This window comes from Scyliorhinus torazame, chromosome 4 (assembly GCF_047496885.1).
Source record: "Scyliorhinus torazame isolate Kashiwa2021f chromosome 4, sScyTor2.1, whole genome shotgun sequence".
NCBI lineage: Eukaryota > Metazoa > Chordata > Chondrichthyes > Carcharhiniformes > Scyliorhinidae > Scyliorhinus > Scyliorhinus torazame.
The window spans coordinates 287,304,810-287,326,942 of NC_092710.1; positions in this window are offsets into that span (position 1 = coordinate 287,304,810).

The following is a 22,133-nucleotide window of genomic DNA, read 5'->3' on the forward strand; positions in this document are numbered from 1 at the left end:
AATTGACCATTATTGAGTCCAGTTCTAGGCTTCATTCTTGAGGAAGGATTTAAAGGCATTGGAGAGAGTGAATTCAAACATGATTCACGAGAATAGTTCCAGGAAGAGGAACTTCAGTTATGAACATAGATTGGAGAAGTTGGGACTGTTTTGGGGAAAAGAAGACTCTGAGGAGATTTGCTGGAAGTATTCAAAACCATGGGGGGCCTGGACAAAAGAAATTGGGAGACACTGTTCCGTTTGAAGTAGTGCAGCTGTAAATACTGATTTATAAGAAAATCCAGAGAGAAATAAGATTAAAAAGGGTGATTCTGCTGGACCAAAGGGCAAGAATGATAAAGTTCCAAACATACGTGGGTAATAATAATAATCTTTATTATTTTCACAAGTAGGCTTACATTAACATTGCAATGAAGTTACTGTAAAAAGCCCCTGGTCGCCACATTCCAGTGCCTGTTCGGGTACACAGAGGTAGAATTCAAAATGTCCAAATTACTTAACTACACGTCTTTCGGGACTTGTGGGAAGAAACCGGAGCACCTGTAGGAAACCCACGCAGACACGGGGGAGAACATGCAGACTCCGCACAGACAGTTATCCAAGCCAGGAATCGAACTTGGGACCCTGCCGAACCATATCCTGTGCCATATCCCTCAACACAAGGCAGTTTTGAAAATCAGGAACCTGGCATTTACATCACCTCAGCAATTGGGCATTGATAAATTGTAAGATACTGCAATCTATCAATGCATAACATTAAAGATTACCCGAAATAACTTGTTCACTGAATCTTGGAAACTGGGTGTTGCAAGGAAGTGACCACGTTCTGCACCTCTGGGTTTCCTGTTTGCTTGGAGGTTATTCATAGAATCATAGAATCCGACAGTGCAGAAGGCCTATCGTGTCTGCGTCGACCCTTTGAAAGACCACCCTACCTAGATCCAATCTCCTTCCCTATTTCCATCACCCCACCCATCCTTTGGACACTAAGAGCCAAGATATCCCACTGTAATGTTGCGATGATAGTTCTCTTAATTGGGATAGAGGTATCCTTGCTAGAGTCAGTAGCTCTCTACTCAGGGATTTAAGGTAAATACTACTTTAACAAAGAACAAAGAACAGTACAGCATAGGAACAGGCCCTTCAGGCCTCCGCGCCTGCGCCGACCATGGTACCTGCCTCAGCTAAAACCATATGCGCTTAGGGAGTCCATATCCTTTCATTCCAACCCTATTCATATATTTGCCTAGATGCTCCTTAAATGCCGTTGTCACTCCCACGACCTCCCCAGGCAGCGTGTTCCATTTATTTACCACCCTCTGTGTAAAAATCTTGCCTTGCACATCTGTTCTAAACTTTTGCCCCTGCACTTTGAACCTATGCCCCTAGTACTTGACTCTTCTACCCTGGGAAAGAGCATCTGACTATCCATTCTGTCCATGCCACTCATAATCTTGTAGACCTCCATCAGGTCGTCTCTCAACCTCCATCATTCCAGTGCGAACAGACCGAGTTTATCTAACCTCTCCTTGTAGCTAATGCTCTCCATACCAGGCAACACCCTAGTAAACCGTTTCTGTACCCTCTCCAAAGCACGCACATTCTTCTGGTAGTGTGACGACCAGAATTGTACATAATATTCCAAATGAGGCCTAACTAAGGTCCAGTACAGCAGCAACATGACCTGCCAATTTTTATATTCAATGCCCTGACTAATGAAGGCAGGCATGCCGCCTGCCTTCGTGACCACCTTATCCAAATGCGTTGCCACTTTCAGTGATCGGTGGACATGCATGCCCAGATCTCTCTGTCTGTCAGTATTCGCAAGAGTTCTACCAGTCAATTCTCACAAAGTTCTACCATTTACAGTGTAATTCCTACGTGCATTGGACCTTGCAAAGTGCATTAACTCACATTTATCCGTATTAAACTCCATCTGCGATTTCTCCGCCCAAGACTCCAAACAGTTTATACCTTGCTGTATCCTCTGACAATCCTCTTCACTATCTGCAACTCCACCAATTTTTGTGTCGTCTGCGAACTTACTAATCAGACCAGCTACATTTACTTCCAAATCATTTATATACACCACAAACAAAGGGCCCAGAACTGATCCCTGTGGAGCTAGTCACAACCTTCCATTCAGAAAAACACCCTTCTCCTGCTAGTATCTTCTGTCCCCAAGCCAGTTCTGTATCCAACTTGCCAGCTCTCCTCTGATCCCATGTGACTTCACCTTTTCTACCAGTCTACCATGAAGTACCTTGTCAAATGCTTTACTCAAGTCCGCGTATACAACATCTATTGCCTTTCCCTCATCTTTCATCTTTGTAATTTCCTTAAAAAACTTGATCAAATTAATGAAGCACGATCTCCCCTTCACAAAACTATGCTGTCCATCACTAATACGTCCATTTGTTTCCAAATGTGAGTAAATCCTGGGCGTCATTCTCCGACACCCCAGCGGGTCGGAGAATGGCCGTTGGCCGCCGTGAATCCCGCCCCCGCCGGTTGCCAAAGTCTCCGAAGGGAGAAAAGTCGGCGGGGCGTTAATGGCGCCGCTGCCGTCGGAGAATGGCACGGGTCTGCGCAAGGCAGCCGATTTTCGGCCTGCCGATATTCTCCCTTCCGGATGGGCCGAAGTCCCGTCGACGTGATGACTGTTCACGTCAACGTAAATCAAACCTCCTTTTCATCAACGTGACCCTGTACTCCAGGTTCACGCCGACCGGCGTGGAGGTGAGTGACGGCCTGGGGGGTTGGCTCTGGGCAGGCGATGGCGTGGCCGCAGTCTGAATGTGTGAGGAGAGGTGTGTCTCGGGTTGTGTGTGTGTGTGTGCGACAGGGGGGGTGGTTAGAGTGGGCTGGGCTCCGGGGGAGTGCCGGGAGGGGGGTCCGTGCCGGGAGGGGGGTCCGTGCCGGGGAGGAGGTTGGGGGGGGGTCCGTGCCGGGGAGGGGGATGGGCGGTCCGTGCCAGGGAGGAGGTTGGGGTCCGTGCCGGGGAGGAGGTTGGGGGGGGGTCCGTGCCGGGGAGTAGGTTGGGGGGGTCTGTGCCGGGGAGGAGGTTAGGGGGGGTCCGTGCCGGGGAGGGGGATGAGGGGTCCGTGCCGGGGAGGAGGTTGGGGTCCGTGCCGGGGAGGAAGTTGGGGGGGTCCGTGCCGGGGAGGAGGTTGGGGGGGTCCGTGCCGGGGAGGGGGATGGGGGTCCGTGCCGGGGAGGAGGTTGGGGTCCGTGCCGGGGAGGAGGTTGGGGGGGTCCGTGTCGGGGAGGAGCTTGGGGGGGTCTGTGCCGGGGACGAGATTGGGGGGGGGTCCGTGCCAGGGAGGGGGTGGGGGGTCCGTGCCGGGGAGGAGGTTGGGGTCCATGCCGGGGAGGAGATTGTGGGGGTCCGTGCCGGGGAGGAGGTTGGAGGGGGTCCGTGCCGGGGAGGGGGATGGGGGGTCCGTGCCGGGAGGAGGTTGGGGTCCGTGCCGGGGAGGGGGATGGGGGGTCTGTGCCGGGGAGGAGGTTGGGGTCCGTGCCGGGGAGGAGGTTGGGGGGGCCCATGCCGGGGAGGAGGTTGGGGGGTCCGTGCCGGGGAGGGGGATGGGGGGTCCGTGCCGGGGAGGGGGATGCGAGGGCAAGTGAGTTGGTCCACCTGGCCAGATGCCAGCCTCCAACAGTTGGACCCATGCGGTCCATGCCACCTGGCTGGGGGGAGGAGGGGATATGGGCACTGATGACATGTCGTCGTTCCCCTTCCCCCCACCAAGCCGTCATGTTTTCCGATCATCCAGCGATGTTGGCCGCCGTGGCGGCAGCTGCTAATGTCTATGTTGCCCTGGATGAGGAGGAGGAGGAGGAGGAGGAGCGTGCCAGAGAGGCGGCAGCCGCCCAGGCTGGAGGGACACCTGACCGACAGGACGAGGAGGGGGAGGCGGACGTCGCGGCCCCACGGCAACGGAGGCACCCGAGGGCGCCCCGTGTGTACCGGCCCCGGCAGTCATACCAGGACCTCACGGACCGGGAATGCAGGAGGAGACTCCGGATGAGGCGGGAAACCGTGGCACACATCTGCCACCTGCTGGCACACCTGTCACCGCGTGGTACTGGCGGGGACACCCTCTCCCCGTGTCCATCAAGGTTACGGTGGCCCTGATGCAACGGGGTCATTCCAGGCACCGAGTGGGGACCTGTCCGGCATATCGCAGACATTGGTGCACCGGTGCATCCGGGCAGTGACAGATGCCCGAAATGCCATGGCGCACCGCTACATCCGCTTCCCTGTGGACCGGGCCAGCCAAGAGCACGGGCCGTGGGCTTCTCTGCCGTGGCCGGGTTCCCCATGGTCCAGGGCGCGATTGATGGGATGCACGTCGCCGTGCGGCCACCTGCAGATAACAGGGCCGTGTTCACTAAGAGGAAGGGGACCTATTCGATGAACATACAGGTGGTCTGCAACCACCGCATGATGATCCTGCACGTCTGCGCCCGTTACCCAGGCAGTGTACACGACTCATACATGTTGTCGCGGTCATCCATCCCCGGCATGTACGAGGGACGCCATCCTCGGCTGAGGGGCTGGTTGCTGGGCGACAGGGGCTACCCATTGCGATCATGGCTGATGACGCCTGTACGGAGGCCCCGCAATGAGGCGGAGAACCGCTGCAATGATGCCCATGTAGCGACAAGGGGAGTGATAGAGAGGTGCTTTGGCGTGCTGAAGATGCGTCTCAGGTGCCTGGACCTCTCTGGGGGCGCCCTCCAGTATCGGTCAGATAGGGTCGGCCACATCATTGTGGTGTGCTGCGTCCTGCACAACATAGCCCAGCAGAGGGGCAATGTGCCGCAGGCAGAGGAGGGCGGAGTGGAGAAGCAGCAGGAAGGGGCGCAGTCCTCCCCGGATGAGGGGGATGGGGGTAATGGTCAGGGAAGACGGGGTAGACACAGGCGGGTAGCTGTCCACCGTTACCGGCTGGCCCAGCGGGCACGGGACAGACAGCCGCCCGCTTCACTGACTAGATGGGCGTGGGAATCGGGTAGTATGGCCACAGACCGCACACCATGGCAACAGCCGACCACCCACACCCCCCACCCATCCACCCACCCAGCACCCTCACCCCCTTCCCCAACCCCACCCACCCCACCCGCAGGCACACCACCCCCCCCCATTGCCGATCCAACTGCGGCACAACGGGCCGGGCTCACACAGTTGCGGGTGGACGCGTGTCTATTGCAGGCCATGGAGGATGATGACAACCCGCCCTGCGGTGAGCTCCTGGCTCCACATCGTTGGACTATGTCTGACCCATGAACACAGTACCACCATCCACCCGCACCATCCCTGCATGCGGCTGTGACACTGCAGCGCACGGTTCCGTCCTCTGCCCGGGGGGATGTTGATGGCGGCCCAGGGGGAACGGGGCAGACTCACCTGGGGCTGAGGTAACACCACCCCTCACACACACACTTGCGCTCAACGTACATGACACCCCCGCACGCATTGGACAGAGCACAAAGGCAACTTCTGTAGGTGTAACATTGACTTTAATAACCAAAGGAGTTCATGCACGTGCCCTTGCCCCTAAAACTCATCTGTGCCCTGCACCCGTGCCAACTTACTCAGTGTCTAATTGTTTGGCCTTACGGGCCCTTTGACTACGTCTACGTGGTTCCCCAGACGGTACAGCAGAACTGGAGGTGGACTCCTGTGATTCCTGCCCTCTGACACTGGATCCCTTTGGCGGCCGTTTCCTGGTGCGTCCTGGCCTAGATGGGCCAGGCTGCGGCCCGGGCGACTGGGATGGCGAGCTGCCAGCCTGTCCTGCCCGTTGCCCACCCGATGCACCTGGGACGGAAGGGGGGGAGTCCGAGGTGTCGCGGTGTTCCGGGACCTCCCCTACAGGGTGAGCCGGGACGGACCACACCACCTCCTCCTCCCTCGGGGTGCCCGATGGCCCCCAGGCCTCTACATGGGTGGGGGATGCGAACGGACTGGCCATCCGACGCCCCCCCGACATCTGGCGCTGCCAGTCCTGGAGGCCCGTGCTGATATCGACAGGGGTCTGCAGGTTTGCAGCCATGGAGCCCAGGGGGTTGGCAAACCCTGTCTGTGACAGTGCGACGCCGGCTCGCACATGGCCACTGGCGCCGGTGCCCTCAGCGATGGCCTGCTGAGACTGGGCCATGGCCTGCTGAGACTGGGCCATGGCCTGCAGAGACTGGGCCATGGCCTGCTGAGACTGGGCTATGGTGTTGAGCGCCTCTGCCATCTGACGCTGGCACTGGCTCATGGCCTCCTGTGAGAGGGCAGCCATGTCCTGGGCCACAGACGCCGCCTGCACGGAAAGCCCCAGGCCTCGCAAACCGTTCCCCATGTCTGACACCGTCGCACCCGTTGCCTCCACCGCGGACGCCACCCGTGCGGTGTCAGCCTGGATGGCACGTATGACCGGCACCACTTCCAGCTCCTGGACGCGGGTGGACTCCTCCACCTGCGACTGCAGCCGCCGCAAGCCGGCCGTCACCCTCTTCGCTCGTCTCCGGGTCGGTGGTTGCATCGGATCTATGTGTGGGTGTGGTAACCTCAGGAACCCGGGATCCATCTGGGCGGCAGAAGTTCGCTTGGGCTGGGCTGCCCTCCGACCGCCCGGCCCCTCTGCTGCTCCTACCTCCACCTGCTGTACCGGGACGGCTGTGTTTGTGCGCACCAGTGAGTGTACCAGACGCCTCATCACTAAAGTGCCCAACCGAGGTGAGTGTTTCTGCGATGGGTGGAGGATGTTGGTGACAGCAGTGGGTGTTGTGTCGTGCTCTTCGTCCCACCCTGAGTCCATGGCACTTTGGGGTGGGGGTTCGGCTCCACCCATCCACTCTGAGTCACTGTCCGGTATTTCGTCTTCCTGGGTAGTGCTGTCCCAGGTAGGGTTTGCTGGGTAGTGGTGTCCTGGGTAGTGGTGTCCTGGGTAGTGGTGTCCTGGGTAGTGGTGTCCTGGCTCGAATGTGACGGGGGCCTGTGGCTGCCCCCCTCGTCGCTGGGTGGTCGCTCCCGCACGTGACGGGGGTGTCGTCTCCCTGTTGCTCCAGGTCTCTCCGTCTCCCGTGGTGTGCGAGGGGCATCCTGCGGGCGTCGCATGCTGGAGGGTCCGGGTCTCTCTGTCTCCCGTGGCCTCCGAGGGGCATCCTGCGGGCGTCGCATGCTGGAGGGTCCGGGTCTCTCCGCCTCCCGTAGCCTCCGAGGGGCATCCTGCGGGCGGTCTGCACCTGCGGGGATGGGTGCCTGGACGTTTGCTCCTGCGATACACAATGAAGTTTGCATGGTTAGACACGCAGGCAGTGATCAGGTGATATGGGGGATGGGGGATATAGGGGAGGGGGGATATGGGGACGGGCTGTCGGTGGCTCACTTGCTAGTACGCCCCTGACCTTTGCATCAGCAACCTCCCGGTCGTCAGGTCCGCCAGCCAGTTCCAGGGCCCTTTCCTCGTGTTCGGTCAGTGGCCTCTCATCAGCGGGACCTCCTCCAGTCCTCACATGCTCCCTATTGTTGTGTGCGCGCTTCTCCTGTGGGGGGGGGGGGCGGTGGTGGCAGGGATAAAAGGCTACAGTGTTAGGCAGGTATATGAATGCACGCCATCGGTTGCGCGTGCATTGCAGAGGTTAAGGTTAGGGCTGGATTCACTTGGGGATATGGGGGATATGGGGGAGGGGGGATATGGGGAGGGGGGGATATGGGGAGGGGGACTATTGGGGAGGGGGATATGGGGTATATGGGGAGGGGGGATATGGGGGAGGGGGGATATGGGGGATATGGGGGAGGGGGGATATGGGGGAGGGGGGTGACATGGGATATGGGGGAGGGGGGATATGGGGGAGGGGGGATATGGGGGAGAGGGGATATGGGGAGGGGGGATATGGGGAGGGGGTTATTGGGGAGGGGGGATATGGGGGATATGGGGGAGGGGAGATAAGGGGGAGGGGGGATATGGGGAGGGGGGATATGTGGGAGGGGGGATAAGGGGGAGGGGGGGATATGGGGGATATGGGGAGGGGGGATATGGGGGAAGGGGAATATGGGGAGGGGGGTATTTGGGGGAGGGGGGGATATGGGGGAGGGGGGATATGGGGGGGATATGGGGAGGGGGGATATGGGGGATATGGGGTGGGGGGATAGGGGGGAGGGGGGATATGGGGATATGGAGAGGGGGGATATGGGGGAGGGGGGATATGGGGGGAGGGGGGATATGGGGGAGGGGAACATGGGGGATATCGGGTGGGGGGATATGGGGAGAGGGGATATGGGGATATGGGGGAGGGGGTATGGGGGATATGGGGGGAGGGGGGGATATGGGGAGGGGGATATGGGGGAGGGGGGATATGAGGGAGGGGGATATGGGGGAGGGGGGTATTGGGAGGGGGATATGGAGGATATGGGGGATAGGGGGGAGGGGGGATATGGGGGAGGGGTGATATGGGGGAGGGGGGATATGGGGGGGAGTGGGGATATGGGGGAGGGGGGTTATGGGGGATATGGGGGAGGTGGGATATTGGGGAGGGTGATATGGGGGAGGGGGGATATGGGGATATTGGGGAGTGGGGATATGGGGGCTATGGGGGATATGGGGGAGGGGAGATATTGGGGAGGGGGGATATGGGGAGGGGGATATGGGGGATATGGAGAGGGGATATGGGTGAGGGGGGATATGGGGAGGGGGACATGGGATATCGGGTGGGGGGATATGGGGGAGAGTGATATGGGGGATATGGGGAGGGGGGATATGGGGGATATGGGGGAGGGGGGTATGGGGATATGGGGAGGGGGGATATGGGGGAGGGGGGATATGGTGGATATGGGGAGGGGGATAATGGGGATATGTGGGAGGGGGAAATGGGGGAGGGGGGATATGGGGGATATGGGGAGGGGGGATAAGGGGGAGGGGGATATGGGGATATGGGGAGGGTGGATACGGGGGATATGGGGGAAGGGGAATATGGGGAGGGGGGATATGGGGGAGGGGGGATATGGGGTAGGGGGGATATGGGGGATATGGGGGGATATGGGGGAGGGGGGATATGGGGTGGGGGGATATGGGGTGGGGGATATGGGGGAGGGAGGGTTTGGGGGATATGGGGAGGGGGATATGGGGGAGGGGGATATGGGGGATATGGAGAGGGGGGATATGGGGAGGGGGGATATGGGGGAGGGCGGATTTGGGGAGGGGGGACATGGGGGATATCGGGTGGGGGGGGATATGGGGAGGGGGATATGGGGTAGGGGGATATGGATGAGGGGGGATATGGGTGAGGGGGAAATGGGGAGGGGGGAATATGGGGGAGGGGGGATATGGGGAGGGGATATGGGGGAGGGGGGATATGGGGGAGGGGGGATATGGGGAGGGGGATATGGGGAGGGGGATTATGGGGGAGGGGGATATGGGGAGGGGGATATGGGGAGGGGGGATATGGGGATATGGGGGAGGGGAGATATTGGGGAGTGGGGATATGGGGAAGGGAGGATATGGGGAGGGGATTATGGGGGATATGGGGAGGGGGGATATGGGGGACTATGGGAGAGGGGTGTATGGGAGGGTGGATATGGGGGAGGGGGGATATGGGAGGGGGGATATGAGGAGGGGGATATGGGGAGGGGGATATGGGTGAGGGGGGATATGGGGGATATAGGGGAGGGGGGATATGGGGAGGGGGGATTTGGGGGATATGGGGGAGGGGGATATGGTAGATATGGGGGACATGGGGAGGGGGATATGGGTGAGGGGGGATATGGGGGGATATGGGGAGGGGGTATATGAGGGATATTTGGAGGGGGATATGGGGGAGGGGGGATATGGGGGAGGGGGTTATGGGGGAGGGGGATATGGGGGAGGGGGGATATGGGTGAGGGGGATATGGGGGATATAGGGGAGGGGGGAGGGGGATATGGGGACATGGGGGAGGGGGGATATGGGTAGGGGGGATATGGGAGGGGGATATGGTGGAGGGGGGATATTGGGGATATTGGGAGGGGGATATTGAGGTGGGGGATATGGGGGAGGGGGGATATGGTGGAGGGGGATATGGGGAGGGGGGATATGGGGATATGGAGGAGGGGGGATATGTGGATGGGGGTTATGAGGGATATTGGTGAGTGGGATATTGGGGAGGGGGATATGGGGAGAGGGGATATGGGGCTATGGGGAGGGGTGATATGGTGGAGGGGGGATATGGGGGAGGGGGGATATGGGGGAGGGGGGGATATGGGGGAGGGGGGATATGGGGGAGTGGGGATATGGGGGAGGGGGATATGGGGATATGGGGGAGGGGGTATATGGGAGGGGTGATATGGGGGATATGGGGAGGGGGATATGGGGATATTGGGGAGTGGGGATATGGGGGATATGGGGGATATGGGGGAGGGAAGATATTGGGAAGGGAGGATATGGGGGATATGTGGGAGGGGGATATGGGGGAGGGGATATGGGGTAGGGGAAATGGATGAGGGGGGATATGGGGATATGTGTGAGGGGGGAAAATGGGGGAGGGGGGAATATGGGGGAGGGGGATATGGGGAGGGGATATGGGGGAGGGGGGATATGGGGGATAAGGGGAAGGGGGGATATGGGAGGGGGCATATGGGGGAGGGGGATATGGGGGCTATGGGGAGGGGGGATATGGTGGAGGGGGGATATGGGGAGGGGGATATGGTGGAGGGGGGATATGGGGAGGGGGATATGGGGGAGGGGATATGGGGATATGGGGGAGGGGAGATATTGGTGAGGGGGGATATGGGGAAGGGGGATATGGGGAGGGGTATATGGGGATATGGGGGAGGGGGGATATGGGGAGGGGGATATGGGGTGGGGGATATGGGAGGGGGATATGGATGAGGGGGATATGGGGGATATGGGAGAGGGGGGTATGGGAGGGCGGATATGGGGGAGGGGGATATGGGGAGGGGGATATGGGGAGGGGGATATGGGTGAGGGGGGATATGGGGGATATAGGGGAGGGGGGATATGGGGAGGGGGATTTCGGGGATATGGGGAGGGGGATATGGGGAGGGGGGATATGGGTGAGGGTGTTATGGAGATATGGGGACATGGGGAGGGGGGATATGGGTGAGGGGGATATGGGGGGATATGGGGAGGGGGTATATGGGGGATATGCGGAGGTGGATATGGGGAGGGGGATATGGGGAGGGGGATATGGGGGAGGGGGATATGGGGATATGGGGAGGAGATATTGGTGAGGGGGGATATGGGGAAGGGGATATGGGGAGGGATATGGGAGGGTGGATATGGGGGAGGGGGATATGGGGGTGGGGGGATATGGGGGAGGGGGGGATATGGGGGATATAGGGGAGGGGGGATATGGGGAGGGGGATATGGGGGATATGGGAGGGGGATGTGGGGATATGGGGAGGGGGGATATGGGGAGGGGGGATATGGGGGAGGGGGGATATGGGGAGGGGGATATGGGGGATATGGGGAGGGGGGGATATGGTGGAGGGGATATGGGGGAGGGGGATATGGGAGGGGGATATGGGGATGGGGATATGGGGGAGGGGGATATGGGATATGGGGGAGGGGATATATTGGTGAGGGGGATATGGGGAAGGGGGATATGGGGAGGGGTATATGGGGATATGGGGAGGGGGGATATGGGGAGGGGGGATATGGGTGAGGGGGATATGGGGGAGGGGATATGGATGAGGGGGATATGGGGGTATGGGAGAGGGGTTATGGGGGAAGGGGGATATGGGGGAGGGGGATAAGGGGAGGGGGGATATGGGGAGGGGGGGATATGGGTGAGGGGGGATATGGGGGATATAGGGGAGGGGGGATATGGGGAGGGGGGATTTGGGGGATATGGGGAGGGGGGATATGGGGGAGGGGGATATGGGTGAGGGGGTTATGGGAGATATGGGGACATGGGAGGGGGATATGGGTGAGGGGGGATATGGGGGGGATATGGGGAGGGGTATATGGGGATATACGGAGGGGGATATGGGGGAGGGGGGATATGGGGAGGTTGGCTATGGGGAGGGGGATATGGGGTGGGGGATATGGGGGAGGGGGATATGGGGGATATAGGGGAGGGGGATATGGGGGAGGGGGGATATGGGGAATATGGGAGGGGATGTGGGGGATATGGGAGGGGGGATAAGGGGAGGGGGATATGGGAGGTGGACTATGGGAGGGATATGGTGGAGGATATATGGGGGATATTGGAGGGGGATATTGAGGAGGGGGGATATGGGGGAGGGGGGATATGGTGGAGGGGGGTATGGAGGGGATCTGGGGATATGGTGGAGGGGGGATATGTGGAAGCGGTTATGAGGGATATAGGGGAGGGGGATATGGGGGAGGGGTTATGCTGGGATATGGGGGAGGGGGTGTGGGGGATATGGGGGAGGGGGGTATGGGGCGGGGGGATATGGGGGAGGGGGGATATGGGGAGGGGGTTATGGTGGAGGGGGATATGGGGATATGGGAGGGGATATGAGGGGGATATCGGGGAGGGGGATATGGGGTATGGGGGGGATGGGGATATGGGAGGGGGGAATGGGGGAGGGGGATATGGGGGAGGGGGGCTATGGGAGGGGGATATGGTGGAGGGGGGATATGGGGGATATTGGGAGGGGGATATTGAGGAGGGGATATGGGGGAGGGGGGATATGGTGGAGGGGGATATGGGGAGGGGGGATATGGGGATATGGGGGAGGGGGGATATGTGGAAGCGGGTTATGAGGGATATGGGGGGGGGGATTTGGCGGATAGGGGATATGGGGGAGGGGGGATATGGGGGAGGCTCACCTGCCTGCTCTGACGAGGTCGTTCACCTTCTTGTGGCACCTGGGTGCCTGTCCGTGGTCGTCGGGCCGCAGCGGTGACGGCCTCTGCCACTTCCCTCCCCAGACCGCCGGCTGGGGTGTGGGGCCCACTGCGGCCGTGCCCGGGATCCAGGGCGTCCCTCCTCTGCTCCACCGCGTCCAGGAGCGCCTCCACATCCCGTGACTCGAACCTCGGGGCTGAGCGGCGGCCAGCCATCCAGTCGGGTGTTGCGGTCGGGTGTTCCGGTCGGGTGGGGGGGAGCAGCGCGACCTTATGAGCCGTCACGCCGTGCGGCGCGTATGACGCTGCACGGCATGAACCACCGTGCGCAATCGCGGATCCCGTTACGTCGCTGCAAGCCCATTTCGGGCCGGAGACTTTCAACCCATTTTTCCGATGTGACGCAAGTCGGATTTGCGCCGTTTTTTGCGCCGATCGGCGGACTTTGCGCCGATAACGGAGAATTTCGCCCCCTGTCTCTAAGAATCTTTTCCAATAATTTCCATACCGCTGACGTAAAGCTTGTTGCTAACTTTTAGTTGGTTCAATTGGCTCTGTTTTATAACCTTTGCTCTCGAGTCGCCAGGTATCTTTATGATACCGCCACGAGGTTCAAGTTCAAGTAATGATCAATAACTCAATACACCAATTAGTAAGATTCAAATCAAAGCACATTTATTATACACAGTAATCGGTACTCATGCACAAATTCTACTTCTAAGCTACTTCTACAACTAACAGGCCTGTACTTAACTTTGGACTGACCCACCAGGTCAGGGGAACAAATGGCCTTTCGTTCGGTATCTGAAACTGCGGGATTCAAAGCCGGTATGGACTGTTAGCTAGGAGCGCCTATCTCGTAGCGAGCATCGACTTGGGACTTACTTCAGGGATGCGGCAGCTTGGACCGTTCACTCTCAGGGGTTGCTTCGCGTTGCTGAGTGACCCAGTCAAGGAGAGCGATTTGAACTTGGGGCTTAACTTTTATAGTCCCCAGGGGCTTCCCGCCTTTCGGGGCGGACCCTGTACCTGGTTCTAGTTGATTGGACTTTATTCCAATCGCTTGGTTCAATTTCTCCAATACTGGAGTGGTTCCCTCATCAATGGGTGGTCTTGAGGTGTTCGTTAACCTCTTTTGTGTTGACTACTGCTGGCGCCAGGGAGTCTGGCTTAGTTTTGTGTGTCCCAAATGTTGCTATTGTTCCTGGGGATTGCTCATTAGTATGTAGATGGCTGCTACATTATTATGCTGATGGTCGCTGGTATCGATGCTGTCTGGGCTTTTGCAGAGTTAAATACACAGCAAACCTGCACCTGCTGGTTTCTGCCTGTGTTGGCTGAATTTCCCTTCAGCCTTTGCCGTTCGCCATTTTAAATCGGGACTTGGACAACTCAGGTGGCTACAAGCTAACCGGCCTATAGTTTCCTGGATTATCCCTGCTGCCCTTCTTAAACAATGGCACAACATTGGCTACTCTCCAGTCTTCACCTGAAACAGATGAGGATACAAAGATTACTGTCAAGGCCCCAGCAATTTCCTCCCATGCCTCCCTCAGTATTCTGGGGAAGATTCCATCAGGCCCTGGGGACTTATCTACTTTAATGCTTTTTAAGATGCCCAACACCTCCTCTTTATTAATATCAACATGACTCAGAATATCTGTACACTCTACCTTGTACTCCACATCCACCAAGTCCTTCGCTTTGGTGAATACTGAGGCAAAGTATTCATTTTGTATCTTCCCATTTCCTTTGTTTCCATATATAGATTCCCTCCAAGATTCTTGAATGGACCAATCCTTTCTCTGGCTACCCTCTTGCTCTTTACATACGTATAAAACGCCTACTTTCTTTATATTCTTCAAGGGCTTCATCTGTCCTAAGCCTTTGAGACCTTATGAATGCTTCCTTTTTCTTTTTGGCAAGGTTCATAATGTCCCTCATTATCCAGGGTTTCCTATACTTGCCACCCTTATCTTTCATCCTCACAGATACATGCCGGTCCTGAATTCCAGTGAATTAAAATTTGAAAGCCTCACACATGCCGGATGTTGATTTCCCCTCAAGCAACGTCACCCAGTCAACGCTCTCCAGATCCTGCCTATGGGCAGCATGGTAGCACAGTGGGTAGCACTGTTGCTTCACACTCCAGGGTCCCAGGTTCGATTCCTGGCTTGGGTCACTGTCTGTGTGAAGCCTGCATGTTCTCCCACTTCGACCTGCTCCGCCATTCATCACGATCATCCAACTCAATAGCCTAATCCTGTTTTCTCCCCATAGCCTTTGATCCCATTCTCCCCAAGTGCTATATCTAGCTACCTTTTGAAGATATTCAATGTTTTAGCATCAACTACTTGCTGTTGTAATGAATTCTACAGGCTCACCACTCTTTGCGTGAAGAAATATCTCCTTATATCTGTCCAAAATAGTTTACCCTGAATCCTCAGACTGTGATCCTTGGTTCTGGACACGCCCATTATTAGTAACATCTTCCCTGCATCAGCTGAGAGTGTGCTGGAGACATTTGCAATCGAAGCATTCTAAAGGGAATTAGACTGAAATGGAAAAATGCGCAGTGTTAGGGGAACGCAATAATGCACTTTCATGGACTTCATTAATTAACACAAAAAAAGATTTATTAATAAGATTAGTTTAGCAGCCCCATGGCTGCACCTTGCTCCCTCCAAAATTCCTGCCAAAGAGGACTCATCTCCTGGCGCGATTATCTACTCTGAGTCCCAATTGGGGAGGTGACACTTTTCAGCTTTGTTATCTTAAAGGGGCAATCTTAACATCCCTCCACCTTTAACTCCTTCATACAATCTTCAGTAACTAATTTACTCAGTCCTAAATTCCAGCTAAACATTATGTACACAAGTTGGATAAATCGAGTCTTTGAGGGTTTTCTTGTTTCTTGTCGAGTGGCATAATTCCACAGGATCGACATTAACAGGAACTGCAGTAATGGATATCACTTCTGACACAGACAGTTCATTGCTACTTGTCCACGGAGACATCAGTTGTCTGTAACAGGTCGATCAGGTACCTTGGTGCTTATGAGTTTGAAAACATTTATTTACGGCAACACTGATTGCTGGAGGGTCTCTCTACTCCACATGTAATCCACATGTTTAGGAGCAATCCATTCAGCCATGTCTCCTTGGTACAACCTCAGAGACAATAATTCTAGGGATCAAAATTGATCCACTATCGAAATTTCATATTGTGTACTTAATGTTTTTTTATGCTGCAGTGGTGATGGCTCATTGATAAGATCTTGAGGGTTGTGTGTTTAAATATAAACACTTCTATTGGTAGACTTTAACTCTATACAATTCTGAAATAAGTCTTGCATGGAGCTGTTCCACACAGGCTTGCTGCTTACCGCGTTCTGTCCTAAACTACTCTCTGACCATGTGACGACATACATCATTCTGTGGCCGGTGCCAGTCTCCAATCTCACGTTAACCCTTGCTCTGCCAAAACATTAGAATGCATGCAGGCACATATCATCACAAACGAACAAAGTTTGATATCTTGACAGTTCTTTCACAATCTTGGTCTGTCATATGTGAAGGAGTAGTCATATTACTCTATTTAGCATTTTTAGGCCATCTGATAATGTTTCTTCCCTTTCCAGCATTTCAACTCAGCATCTTTTTCATTGACCATTTTATCATATTGGTGTTTATGCATTTCAATTCATGTGACCCTTTCAGCAATCTTGTTCTGGCACGTAATCTCAGTTTCTTTCTCTGTCTGAATTTTTGATTCTTTTGCCAACTTCAATGTTTTTAACTGGTCAGTTAATTTCTCATTGTCAACCTTCCCTTCTTCAAACTCCTGATTCAGTTTTTCACTGGACCTGTTCTTATTTTCTAGTTGTTTATTTCATGGAGTTCAGTTTAATCATCATTGTCTCATTGATCTTTCCTTCTTAACTTCATTTAGTACATTTTTGCAACTATGTTTTTCAAGTTTGCCGTCAGTCATTTCATCTCGTTGTTTTAATGTCTTCTCTTGAGCTTCAATTCCGTAGAATCCCTACAGTGCAGAGAGAGGCCATTTGGCCCATCAGGTCTGCACTGACCCTCTGAATCAGCTCCCTACCTAGGCCCACTCCCCCACTCTATCCCCGTAACCCCACATAACCTGCACACCTTTGGACAGGAAGGGGCAATTTAGTATGGCTAATCCATCTAATTTGCACATTTTTGGTACTGTGGGAGGAACCGGAGCACCCAGAGGAGGTCCACGCAGACACGGGGAGAAAGTGGGCCAGGGTTTAGAAACTCCAAAGTATATTATGGAGTTCACCTGACCTCTAACTTTTTGGTTAATTTGCCTAGGATGAGCACAAGAGCCTTCACATGAGGTGTGATTGAACAGTCTTCCTCAACACTTTAATCAAAATAAGCTTTATTCTAAGAACTTATTCTAAGAATTTGTATAAACACACAGCAACATTTTTTATCAATTACAAACATAAAGCTACCCCACAGCTACAGTAATCCATGTATAACACCTAATGAATTCCCCCGTAACTGTTCCAATTCAAAAACAAAATCCCATAAACCAAAAAGCCATTTTCAAGGGCATGGCCCAGCACTCTGCATTCTCTCTTGAATAAGCCAGGCTTTTCCTGAGATTCTGACCCCGTTTCACCAGCAGGTTTAAGCACTTATGGAAAGCAAACTATTTTTTTTAAGTTATAAAAGCAGGTAGCTAGAATCAATGTTTTTTTTTTCCTGGAACAACTCTTTAAAATGGAAATAGAGAGAGCGAGGCCAAAACACTTATTTTCTCTGTCTGTAGTCCACAGCAGTCAAACCTAAATTAAAGCGAAACCAATAACCTCACACAGCGGCAGCCCAGCTCCACCCACAAAATTACATCACTAAAACCAAGTGATAAGCCAAAAAGGGATACTTACATGACAGCTCCCCCCCCCCCCCCAAGAAAAAAAACTAAACTTCAAAGATGGTTTCATTTTTCATCTTTTCACTTCCCATTCCTAACACTTGACAATAAACACTTTAAAACATCGAAACAGGCATACATTTACTATAATACAGGCCATTTTTAGTTCTTTGTTTTCCACCATCGAACCTGCTTCTCTTCATCACATTCATGACAAAGCATCAGCTATCACGTTGTCTCGTCCTGCCACATGTATAAGTTTTAAATTAAATGGCTGTAATAATAAACTCCATCGAAACAGTCTGGCATTTCTATTCTTGAATTACTCCAAAAACATCAATGGATTGTGATCAGTATATACAATTGTTTCAAATGAATTGCTGGTAACATAAATGTTAAAATGTTGCAAAGCCAGCACCAAGCTCAAAGACTCCTTTTCAATTGTTGAATACTTCCACTGGTGATCTATTCCTTTGTTGTCTTCGTGCAAGAGCACTGCACCTACAGAAGCCCTCATCACATAGCCACCTTGAATGCTTTTGTGTAATTTGGGGTGGCCAACACAGGAGCAGTGGTTAACACAGCATTTAGACCGTCAAATATCTGTTGACATTTCGCCGTCCACTGAAATTTGCTACGCTTCTTCAGCAAGTCCATCAGTGGAGCAACCATGCTGCTAAAAGTCAGCACATATTTACGGTAAAAACCAAGAAATTTAATTATTACCCTTTGTGTCAAGGGTATTGGAAACTCCCCAATAACTTTTGTTTTCACATCCCGTGGGACCATTTGTTCATATCCAATTGTATGGCCAAGGAACATAACTTGGGCTTTTCCAAATTCACTTTTGGCTAGGTTTGCCACCACACCTGCCTCCTGAAGTCGATCGAATAGCTCCATCAGATGCTTCAAATGTTCTTTCCATGTCTGACTAAAAATCACCAGATCGTCTGTGTACACTGCACAATTGGATAATCCTGAAATTACATTGTTAGTTAACCGTTGAAATGTGGCTGGGCCGTTTTTCATGCCAAATAGCATAACTTTGAATTGTTATATACCATTTGGAGTCACAGAAGCTGAAATCTCCAATGCCCTTTCGGATACAGATACCTGCCAGTAACCTTTAAGTAAATCCAGTTTAGAGATAAAAGCTGATTGTCCCACTTTCTCAATGCAGTCCTCCAACCGTGGGATAGAATAAGTGGTTGTTCTTGTAACTGCATTAACCTTTCTATCGTCCACTCACAATCGTTGTGTACCATCTGGCTTTGGTACCTTCACTATGGGTGAACTCCATTGACTGCAACCCACTCCAATTATGCCATTTTTAAGCTTACTTTGAATTTCTCTTTGAACCTGTACCAATTTTAGAAGGTTAAGTCGATATAGATATCGTTTAATTGGAACAGCATTTTCCACATCTACATCATGTATAATCATTTTAGTACTTCCCAACTTAATTCCACAAACCTGCATATGTGGTATTAATAACTCATTCAGGTCAGTTCGTTTTTCCTCTGGAAGATAACTCAATAAGTTACCCCAATTTTTAAGAACAACCTTGTTATCCAATTTAATTTGAGGAATGTAAAATTCATAGTCATCTGGATTTGGTTCTTCACTTTGAGTTAGAATCACTAAAACCTCCTCCTTTTGTTCTCCTTCCCTTTCAAAATATCTTTTAAGCATATTCATATGACAACTCACTGTGTTTTCCTTCTATCTGGCGATCTTACCAAATAATTCACCCCACTCAACTTCCTTTCAATCTGATAAGGTCCACAAAACCTTGCTTTTAAAGGTTCACCTGCCACTGGTAACAATACTAAAACTTTATCTCCACTGGCAAAACGAAGAACTTTTGCTTTCTTGTCCGCTACCTGTTTCATCACATACTGTGCAACTTTTTAATCATTCCTTAAAATATGACACGTAATCCAAGAATGTAATTTCGGACTGCTCACTCACTAATTTCTCCTTAATCAATTTAAGTGGTCCTCTTACCTCATGACCAAAAATTAGTTCCAAAGGACTGAATTTGGTTGACTCATTAGGTGCATTCTTAATTTCAAACAGTACGAATGGAATTCCTTTATCCCAACCCTCTGGATAATCTTGACAATAAACCCTCAACATTGTCCTTAATGTCTGATGCCACCTTTCTAATGCCCCCTGTGATTCTGGATGGTACGCAGTTGATTTAAATTGTTTTATTCCTGGGCAGCACGATGGTGCAGTAGATTGCACTGCTGCCTCACAGCGCCAAGATCCCAGGTTTGATCCCTGCTCTGGGTCACTGTCTGTGTGGAATTTGCACATTCTTCCCGTGTTTGCGTGTGTTTCGCACCCACAACCCAAAGATGAGCAGGGTAGGTGGATTAGCCTCGCTAAATCGCCCCTTAATTGGGAAAAATGAATTGGACTCTCTAAATTTATTTTAAAATTTTTTTTTAAAAAATGGTATTATTCCTAAGCTATCCATAACCTCCTTGAATAATTTTGAGGTAAAATTTGATCCTTGATCCGATTGTATTTCTGTGGGTAGTCCATATCTAGTAAAAAATTTAAATAACTCCTCCACAATCTTTTTAGCTGTAATATTACATACTGGATTGGCCTCTGGAAACCTGGTAGACACATCAATTATAGTCAAAAGATATTGATTCCCACTTTTTGTTTTAGGAAGCGGTCCTACGCAATCAATTAATACCCTTGTAAAAGGTTCCTCAAATGCTGGAATGGGTATTAAGGGCACTGGTTTTATTACCGCTTGAGGTTTCCCTATCACTTGACATGTGTGACATGATCAACAAAATTTGACTACATCGTTATGTAGTCCAGGCCAATAAAAATGTTTCGTATTTTAGTTTGAGTTTTCCTTACTCCCAAATGACCTCCTATTGGTACCTGATGTGTGACTCGCAACATCTCCTTTCTATACCCTACCGGCAATACCACTTGATGAACGTCTGCCCACTTTTCATCCGCCTGCATATGCAAAGGTCTCCATTTCCTCATTAAGACATAGCTTTTAAGGTAAGATGGTAACATAATGCTTAAGACATGGCTTCACAGCCCCAGTGTCCAGACTTCTGGGGGACAGAAAGTGCAAGGTGAAGCTAAAGAAAACAACGAGGAGAGCAAAGAGGGGATAAGAGAAATCTTGAGCTGGAAAAAGTAGGGAATATCTCAAGATATTCTATAAGTATATCAATGGGAAGACGATAACCAGGGAAAATGTAGGCCCCATTAAGGACCAAGGGTGGAGCCAGAGGACAGTGGTAGGGTGTTTAATGAATATTTCACATCTGTCTTCACCCAAGGGAATGAGGAGGCAGATATGGAACTCGGGGAGAGAAACTGTGAGGTTATTGAGCAAGTTGTCAAAGGGAGGGACAAGTTACTGGAGGAGTTGGCAGGCTTAAAAGTGGAGAAATCTCTAGGTCCGGATGAATTGTGTCTCAGTTTGCTGTGGGAGGTGAGGGAGGATATTGCAGGGACCCAGATCCAAATTTTTTATTCTTCTCTGGCCACGGGAGAGGTGCCAGAGGAATGTGGTCCCACTACTTAAGAAAGGCTGCAGTGATAAGCCAGAGAACTACAGGCCAGTGAGTAAACATTTTAGGACTGAGGTGAGGAGACATTTGTGCACCCAGCGAGTAGTGAATTTGTTGAATTCACTACCACAGAAAGTAGTTGAGGCCAAAACATTGTGTAATTTCAAGAAGGAATTATATATAGCTGTTGCGGCTAAAGGAATCAAGAAATGTGGGGGGAAACAAAAGAAAAAATGCAGGAAAATCTCAGCAGGTCTGGCAGCATCTGGAGGGCAAGAAAAGAGCGAATGTTTTGAGTCCGAAGACTCTTTGTCAAAGCTAACAGCCCGAGAAAGTGGGAAATATTTATACTGTGGAGTGAGAATGAAAGATGAATCATCGCCACAGAAACCCAGGGAAACCGGGTGCTAATGGCCACAGAAACCAAGGGGAAGAATGCTAATGGCAGTCCCCAGAGAGAATAAGAGATATTAAAGGTCAAACAGCAGAGAAACTAACATCAGAGGATGAACTGTAGATGTGGGGGGAGGGGAAGGGGGAAGCAAAGAGGAGAAAGGTTAAGGAAAGGTGGATAAGATTGGGGGGGGGGGGGATTAAATGGATATTAAGAAAGAAAGAAATGGTAAAAGACAGTTGAAATGAAATGGGATGAAAACAAATGGGTCGAGGTGGGGTAGGAGCTGATCATATGAAGTTGGTAAATTCGATGTTGAGACCAGAAACTGTAGCGTGCCTAACCGGAAGATGAGATGTTGTTCCTCCAGTTTGCGTTGAGCTTCACTGGAACATTGCAGCAGGCCAAGGACAGACATGTGGGCATGGGAGCAGGGTCTTTTGTTAAAAC